The sequence below is a fragment of the Procambarus clarkii genome, chromosome 79, assembly GCF_040958095.1.
Source record: "Procambarus clarkii isolate CNS0578487 chromosome 79, FALCON_Pclarkii_2.0, whole genome shotgun sequence".
Lineage (NCBI taxonomy): Eukaryota > Metazoa > Arthropoda > Malacostraca > Decapoda > Cambaridae > Procambarus > Procambarus clarkii.
The window spans coordinates 25599329-25608440 of NC_091228.1; the positions used below are offsets into that span (position 1 = coordinate 25599329).

At 44.3% G+C, this 9112-nt stretch overlaps 1 long non-coding RNA gene across 1 annotated transcript in view; it reads right to left on the reverse strand.

Moving 5' to 3' along the window:
• The window catches only part of LOC138357697 (uncharacterized), a 367202-nt gene extending 359349 nt beyond the window's left edge, over positions 1–7853 (reverse strand). Inside the window, exons 1-2 of the long non-coding RNA XR_011225117.1 lie at positions 7747–7853; positions 4270–4505 (exon numbers count right to left, since the gene is read on the reverse strand). This is a non-coding gene — a long non-coding RNA (uncharacterized lncRNA). The remainder of the gene's footprint in view (positions 1–4269; positions 4506–7746) is intronic.
• Between the last annotated feature and the right edge of the window lie 1259 nt (positions 7854–9112).

Sequence of the window (9112 nt, forward strand, 5' to 3'; positions counted from 1 at the left end):
AAGTGCTAGTGTAACAAGAATGTGAAGTTTTCTACGTCCATCTAGTTCCACCCGCTCCTCCCCAGAACTAGTTGTTAACTTTACCTTGACTTCCTCTGATCCAACACTTGTCCACACGTGCCACACTCCTGAAAAAATATTTTTTACATATATTAAGGGCAAGTATAAGTAATTATCAAAAGAACGCACCAAACCAGCTAGTCTATGTAGCAACAGGGTAAGTATAAACAGTTTATTTCAAATACAATCGAGTAGGAAAATACAATTATGAATTTCAAGAAAACTGGAACCAATCACTGGAAAAAGGTGAAATTGCAATGGAGATTAATTACAGATTGTATCAACAATAGCGAGTAGGCAAGACTGATAAGACTGCAATAGCCTAAACAGACTACATTTTTGTCTTGGACTCATGAGGCTATGGTAAAGCATCAATGTTCTTTTAAAGTTACATAGAAACACATTATCTTATTACGGTCCTTCCCCTAAAACAAACCTTTAGCTAACCTTAGTTAAAAGTACTGTGTATTATTAATTTATTTAGCTGTCTGTTGGCCTAAATTATATAAATTACATGTTTAAAACCTCTCAAGTACAGGGTCTCTGAGCACTAAACCAACGTTAGAAGCCTAGTGATTACATTGTCAAAAATGACCATTTACAGGTGAATTCCTTTTACATCGCAGAATAAACAAGATGCAAACAATTAACATCTTCCATCTATTAGATAAACAATTATCTAGTCGTCCCTTCACTTTCTAGTGTGTGGTTTGGTCAACATATTTCAGCCCCCAGTTATTGTGACTCCTCGTCTGCAATTATCTTCCCCATTTATCTGCACAATTGTTTATCCTGATATGACCACTCCATCGCCCTAGTCGTTAACACTAAACAATCTAGGCCGATTTGTTGCTAAACATTATATGCCACCTTTACCTTAGCTACAAGACACCGTGTACATATTATGAAACTACTTTAATGTCATAATGCAGCAGTTTGCGCGCTCAAAATACAGATAGACAAACTCCTCAGGAACCGTAGGGGAACCTTTGACAAACCGCCGGCTTCCTGTTGCCGTAGAGGGCACATGGAGAAATGGTGGCCCTCTGGTAAATTTAAGTCAATATTACCTAGGAGTTATGATGTACCAGCCATTAAACATCTGGGACTCACAGTAAATGAAAACAATCCTTAAGAATAGTTAAACGAATCTTTGACTTAAACGAACAACATTGAATATTCAACTGTACGAGTCTCTGTTGTGGCCCATCTGGCCTACTGTGTCCTAATATGGAAACTTCACTTCAAAAACACATCAATGATTTTCCGCTTTGGAGAAAGTTCAAGACAGCAACAACAATCATGCCAGAACTTGTTCAACTGTCACTACCTCGAATCTTTGAAGGACTAACACTATAAATGTTTAAATTGTTATAGATTTTGATAGATTAGCCTATAAATTTTCCTAGAAATTACCTACTTAATATTATCTGTTAGATTAAGGACCTGCCCGAAGCGCTATGCGTACTAGTGGCTTTACAAGAATGTAAACACACAGTGCTATGTACTCCTTGTCACCTGTCCTCTTAAAAATAGCGTCGCTTTTGGCCGTTTACCCGTATGGCCGAATATGGACGTAATTTGAAAATGAAAACAAAATGAAAATAAATTTGGGATTTTTTTTTCAACAACAATAAGTTAAGGTCCTCTGATAGGTTAGGTGGGCAGGAAATTCTCATAAAGTTTCAAAACGTTATGAAAAATGTTAATGGAAAGAATCCTCTTCTAAGCTTGCCGAGTAAGCCGGACGACTCAAACAGAAAACGGAACAGTGCGTCACTTTTGTGAGTCGATTTCATTTAAATTACGTCCAAATTTGGCCATAGCGCGCGCATACCAGCCAAAAGTGACGTTAGTTTTAAGAGGACGGGTTGATCAGAAACCCAATATAACTTGTAGTTATATAAATAAATAAATAACAGCCAGGCTTTGTAATACTGACCAAGTTGGAGGTCATTAATACAGACCACTTCTCTAAAATGTATATTTGACACAGACAGGCTGGACAACAGCTTCAAGCTCAACAAGCCACAATGTAACACAGAAAATAGATGTGTTGTTTCCCCCATAGGATTATTAACCCATGAACCCGCTTAACCACTCAAGTCGTAAATGCCGAGTCATTCCTTTGTTCACAATATACACAAGACAAATCCTCAATAAAATAAGGGTGGGGGGGAGTAGGAAGGCTGACCTTTGACAAGGCGCCGCCGTCTGTCCCCGTCGAGGCCACTGTAGATGGTGGCCCTTAGGTCAATTCATAGAGCCCTTCTCCTTCCATCATTCTGAATCATGCTCATCATATAACCTGCACCCCTCAATCCCCCCCCCCCCACCATCTTCACACAATCTGTGGCCAAAATTTCTCGTTTCATCATGAAATATGTCGAAGATTTCTCTTTGGGTTGTTTTAAGGGGCCTGACAGCCGAGTGGACAGCGCTTCGGATTCGTAATCCTGAGGTTCCGGGTTCGATCCCCGGTGGAGGCTGAAACAAATGGGCACTTTCTTTCACCCTGATGACCCTGTTTACCTATCAGTAAATAAGTACCTGGGAGTTAGACAGCTGCTATGGGCTGCTTCCTGGGGATGTGTAAGAAAAAGAAGGCCTGGTCGAGGACCGGGCCGCGGGGACGCTAAGCCCCGAAATCATCTCAAGATAACCTTAAGATTGCTGGCTAACTACTGGCATGGCTATTAAGGCCACCACAAGCGCCCTAATGACTTAACTAGCGGGTACACCTATGGCTGCCACCTGACAGTCACCTCTATATTTTGTCTAAATACATATAATATACAAAATAATAACGAATAACAACATGAAGTACACACCCCGAACAATCCTTTCTATATTATGATTGATTAATGATATCTGTAACACATTTATTTTTTGCACACTGGTAATCAACGTGACCCTTGCCAGGCGGCGGCTGGTCGACAAATGAGCCACACGTTAAGAAGCGGGACTCCCAGACGCGCCACTCACCCTTACTTCACCATAATATCTAAACTGTCAACCTCTAATACAGTTAAGCATCTGACCACCAGAGGCGCTAATGCTTCCCTGTTATTACGCCATCCATATAATGATTGCTCTCATTATTCATTGTTGCAACGTTTAAATACATTCAACACACTGTAGTGACAGTGTCAGATGCAGGCGATGAGTCACAATAACGTGGCTGAAGTATGTTTACCAGACCACACACTAGAAGTTGAAGGGACGACGACGTTTCGGTCCGTCCTGGACCATTCTCAAGTCGATTGTGAAGAGGAGGTAGAGACAGGCAATAAATAGGCAAGAGAGAGCTGAGGAGGAAAGTAAGGTGTAGGGGATAGTAGTAATAATGAGAACTGCAGAAGGCCTATTGGCCCATACGAGGCAGCTCCTATTATAACCACCGAAAGAGAAGGAGATAGTAAGAATAAGAAGAGGATAGCAAGGAGCGTAGGAGAAGACAATGAACAGAAAAAGGTGAAGAGAGAAAGAAAAGGAAAGAGAAAGAAAGATAAATGGAAGGGGTAAGCTTATGTTAAGTCACGTTTGTTAGAAAGTTTAGAGCATTTGAGTATATACTGTGAAAGGGAAGAGTCCACAGCAACAAAGCCAGGACTCAAGTTCATGTTGGGTACATTGTGTATCAGAGCCGATTCTACAAGACAGCGTCTGTGTAGAGGCAGGAAAGATTATTTTGTAGGAAGACCAATCAATGGGATGATTAGAATCCCTCACATGGCAGAAGAGAGCATTGTTAGTGTCTGCAGACTTAACGCTTCTCTTGTGTTCTTTAAGTCTGTCATTCAGTGTGCGGCCAGTTTGCGTAAATGAAATTTTTTTGACCATCATTGTTTGCTGTGATCGCCAACATGGTATTTAGAAAAAGTTGATCTGCTGCTGACCTCTTGCTAAATCTCTCCACTAAGTGACATTAGACGCTGGATGAATCATAGATCAGCAGTGTTGTTGATCTAAATATAGCAGGTGCATTTGAGTGGGTCTGGATTAGTAGGAAAGCATCATGCACTAGCCCCTATCAGTCACCATTCTGCAATATAAACAAAAATCCCCCATGCTTTCCACATCACTTGTAATACAGGAAATATGGAGTGGATTAACAGGAATGAGAGAGGACCAAGTCAGATAGAGAGAGCTGAGGGTCAAGGAAGTCTATGTTCCCTCTCTATTACAGGCCAAAACAAAAATTCATACCTTGGATTAATTTCCAACTGTGGCTGCAAAAGTGAGTATCTGGTCTCTTCGGGTACTGTGTAAATTGAGTGTGTACGAAGTGTCTTGCTGCACCCATCTCTTCCACAGTGATGACACATGGATGCGACTCCAGACGAGAAGTAGCTTCACTCCCCAACATCGTCCAGCCAACACAGTTTTTAGCCAGTCCATCAATTCAGTTGCTTGGGAACGACGAAGACTACTCTCAGCTGACACTGTAAAAAAAATGGACACAATTTATATGTTATATGCAATAAAAACCCAGAGTTGAATGTAATGAAACGCCATTTTCTGGGTGAGACCTGGAGGCTCCCCGGAGCTTACTAGGCTGATATGCTAATGTCAGCCTTTGGCATCAGTCATGTGTATGGAGTCTGTGGGCCTACCGGGGATCACGAGGCAGAACCTGGCCCCCAGAGAGGGGGTCAGGCATGGGAGCAATGGCCTATAGAAACCCTCGTGGGTTGGAAGCATTCTATGTCTGCCATCGACCAGGTCAGGCAGCCCAGGGCATCCAGAAAGGTAAGCATCCAAAACAAACCCCTATTCTGGTGAAATTATTGATACCACAGCCGAACAAGTGGATAGAACTCCCCCTAAAAGAAACGAGCATGACGTCACACGTCGCCGTGCCGCTTTCTGCACAGCTGGTGGAGCCCAGACCCCTACGCCGGCTATCCACCCTTCAGTTCTGAGGCTGGATGTCAAAACATGCAAAAAACTGCCGACCAGAGGGAGGGAGGGAGGGATGCCGGGGAGCCTCCGGGTCTCGCCCAGAAAATGGCATTTCATTACATTCAACACTGGTTTTCTGGGGAGCCCCTCCGGCACCCCAAAGCTCCTCAGAGCTACTTACCAAACGACAAAAACATGAGGGACTTACCCCAGAGGCAGTTGGCACTCACCCCTCAAAGCAAAGTCGAGACAACTGGCTGCAACCATCGACCCAAAGCAACACAGGCCTCGGATCATTGACCAAGTAGCGCGCTGCCAGGACCCTGTCCGACCGCCAAAACTCCGCACCCGAATCTCGGCCCAAGACATGTTATCGAAGACGGCAGCAATGAGCAGCAAACTTACGAATGACGTGGCCACGGGATAGATCGTAGGCTGGCTAGACCGAATAACCCTACAGACGACCTGGGAAAACCGAACCCTGGAAAAGGGAAGGAGGGAGACCGGATCAACCCAAAGCGAGTAACCCGACACAGAAGCCGTGGCGCGCAAATGACGGTGGAGAGCCGCAACCAGACAACACATGATGCACCCAGCCTGACCAACCAAGCATCAACAACCCAAGGCCCCTCCGGAAAGCAGCTCTCATTCTTTGCCAGAAAAGAAGTGGGACAAACTGCAAAAGTGCCGGTGCAAATCCTGAGGCATTACGAGGAGAGCAAGTACGGCGTCGACCCATTGCAGATGAGGCCACCCCAGGTGGCACATGCAACCCGGCCTCAGACTCCACCTATGGCCTACCTCGACCAACTCATGTGCATAGCTCTCTTCCTGGCCAGAGCAGAGCACCCGGACATTCTCTGAGAGCCAATCTGGAAGGAGCTCAAGGAGGCTCAGCAAGCCTACGACAGAACCCAAGTGCCGACAGGCCCGAAGGTAATCCACCACAAACAATGCCAACAGCGAGGGAAATAACATGAAGCTGCAGCTCACTAACTTTGTGAGAAAGGGCGGAGCCAAAGATAGGCATTAAGGGGCTCAAAGTCGAGACCCTTTAAAACCTAGAACACTTTCCCAATTCCACGCCACTCCAGCATGCAGGGATCGGCAAAGCCGCGCCAAGAAAAGTGAGAAAAACAATGGGGTGTCAGCTAGCCAGAACGACCGAAAAACCTTGGACTGTACCAAATAGGATAAGAAGGACCTGAACTCAAAACAGGCCAGGGCCAAAGCCAAGGAAAAAACTGGGCCACACAACAGAAACTCATGCTCCTCCAAAGGGGAAGACATGAGGACAGAAACCTCCAGAAAGATGCCTACCCCAGGGAAACCCAAAGGAACCCCGAAAGCAAAATTGAGAGGGAGTCGAACCCAAGTCTAAAAACGTACAGGTATGAAATATCCCACTCCTGCATAAAAATACCATGCATGAGTATGAAAATACCCCCCCCCCCCCAGTAGGAGTATGAGTAGCCTGGGAGAAGCTTCGGCACAGTTTGTTTTAACAAATAACTGGTCACACAGACCACAATGCTCCCACCAACCAAAACACTCCCAAACCAAGGAAAAACAAAGTCACAGATTTACTTATTAAAGGCTTTAATATATTTAATGTATTTAATAACACAGATTAAAGGTTTACCTTAAGGGCGAGGACCACCACAAGTGAGGAAGCCCCCCTGAAAGGAGTGTTGACTGAATGCCCCCAGGAAAGATAACCTTCACCATGCAAGGCTAGTACTTACAGAGCGCACAGGGAAGGAAACCCTGAGCACATGCAGTTCCAGTACACTAAACTCCTGGCTCACGCACACATCCCTATAGGAACACACCGCTCAAAAGCAAAAACACCAAAGAAAACGGGATACCAGAGCCAGAGCAAAGTGACTACCAGGCCCGGACATCAGTATAGAACTACTCTGCACGACCTGGCTGACCCAGGCAGGTGGGGGGGCAGACTAGTGAAGGGGGGGGGGGCAGACTAGTGATGGGGGGAGGGGGCAGACTAGTGAAGAAGGGGGGGGGGGCAGACTAGTGAAGGGGGGGGGCTAGTTTTACAAAATTTTGTTTTCATTGTGGGGGAGTTCGTTTGGGAAATTTTGGCTACGGTTCGTTTTAACCATGCGGTAGTTGTTTTGATTTGCTTATCTTGCTAGGAGCCTTCCCTTGGATGGTGGAAAAGGTGATAAACTTTACATTTATTTAAAGTGTTCACAGGCCATTGCTCCCTGCTCCTCTCTGAGGGGGGGGGCAGGATCAGGCTCATAGTTGTTTTGTTGTCTAAGATTCGCTCCTTGGAACAAAAAGTTCCAAGTAGCACGGGCTATGGTGAGCCCGTAGTGGACTTTTTTCTCATAGTCCACAGAAGGCCAACAGAACTCGCAACTGATGACACCTAGTAGTATGGCACTTATTCAGTGTGATAGCTCCAGAGAGCTGACAATTTTCCTCACAGAAAATACAATAACAAAAGCAGTATTAAAAATCAAATTAATGATTTGAATGCACTTGTGTGCAAAGATTCAATGGGCATTATGGAATTTTAATTAATCCAGATTGTAGATGAATGTAGACAATTGGAAACTTACGAGAACAGAAAATTATGGGACACCAGTTATTTCACATTAATATACAAATTAAAAGAGGAAGGGAACTAGCAGTAATATCAGAATTTTTTTTAAATTTTCACCAAAGAATGAATAAAAACTCATGAACATAATGTTTTTTCTGTCTTCTTAGCAGCCAGTAGAAAAGTTATACAAAAGTTGTTAAGTTTCTTACTTCCTTCGTAATCAACTGCTTCTTTATCCTGACGCTTTTCTTTCTCTACAGAAACAATTTTCCTGTTCGTGAATTCCCGTAGCTGCATGAGAACTACTACATCATAGGCCTCGTAGCAGATAACACTTCCACATTGCGTTCCTGCACAGGAGAAAAAAGAAACACATTAACTGTTATATCCTCAGTATCATAATTCTAAGAACTGTCCAGCATTGCAAACATCACTAAATTATTGTATTGAGTGGAACACCTTAAACCTAAATGGTTCAGAGATTAAGGTGTGGATGAACAAGTAAGTCTGTTTTAGACCTGGAACAGTTCCACACCGGCTAGTCTTAGATGATATAACTACTATTTGAGTCTTATTATTTCTACAACCTATTTTTTTCAGGGGAAAGCCCCTAGTGGCTCCCTGAAGCTACTATACTGATATAGTGCCAAACTACAAGGTGCCATCAGTTGTGGAGTTCGTATTGACAGAACCTGACCCACCTCACAGGTGCAGGGAGCAAAGGCAGTTATGAAAAAAATTTGTCAACTTATTTCTGTTTGCCACCACCAAAGCAAGGCACCCAGAAAGTCAATGCAACAAAATAGGCCACAGCCTCAAAACCACCAAATGAACAACAATGTAAACAAACAATTGAAAATTCATGAAACTTGAGCTAGCTCATTTGCCTCCACCTCCCTCAACATTTGGGGGAAGGAGGGAGGCAGTCAGGTGTCAGCCAACTGCTCCACCCTCAGTTCTAATGCTGATATGTATGTGCCTAGTTCCTCTCTCATTGTTCTGACTCTGGTCTTGGTTTCAGCTCAGTGGTGTTTTGCCCTCGAGCTTTTTCTGTGTATGGTTGTGCAACGTAGCCAGGAGTTAGTGTTCTTGGAGCTGCATGTGCCCAGGGCTACCTTCCATGTGCGCTCATTAAGTGCTGTCCTTGCGTTGTCAGGGTCACTCCCTAAAGGGGTCTCATGCTTGTGGTGGCTCTCGCCCTGAAGGTAAGCTTATTGTCTTGGATTGTCAGTCTCTCCTTGGGTCGAGTGTGTTTATATGCTGGTGGGCGCACTGAGGTAGGCCTTCCAGATTACCATACCTGGTTTGGTCTGCTATTCTTCTGTGTTCCACGGTCGGGTATCTTGAGAGTTAGTGGTACTTAATTGGTAATTCGGTCCTTTTATGGCCTTTATTTTTCATTGTGCCCTCATTCCTCTAAGGGGGGTTTATTTGTGCCATTCCTGACTTATTAGGTTTACCTAGTGTCTAGGCATGGATGTTCCCCTTTTTGGTTTCTCTCTTGCTCTTTCTGGTGGTATTGGGTGTTAATAGGGGAAACCTATACAATTATATAGGAGTTACCACCATGGCGAT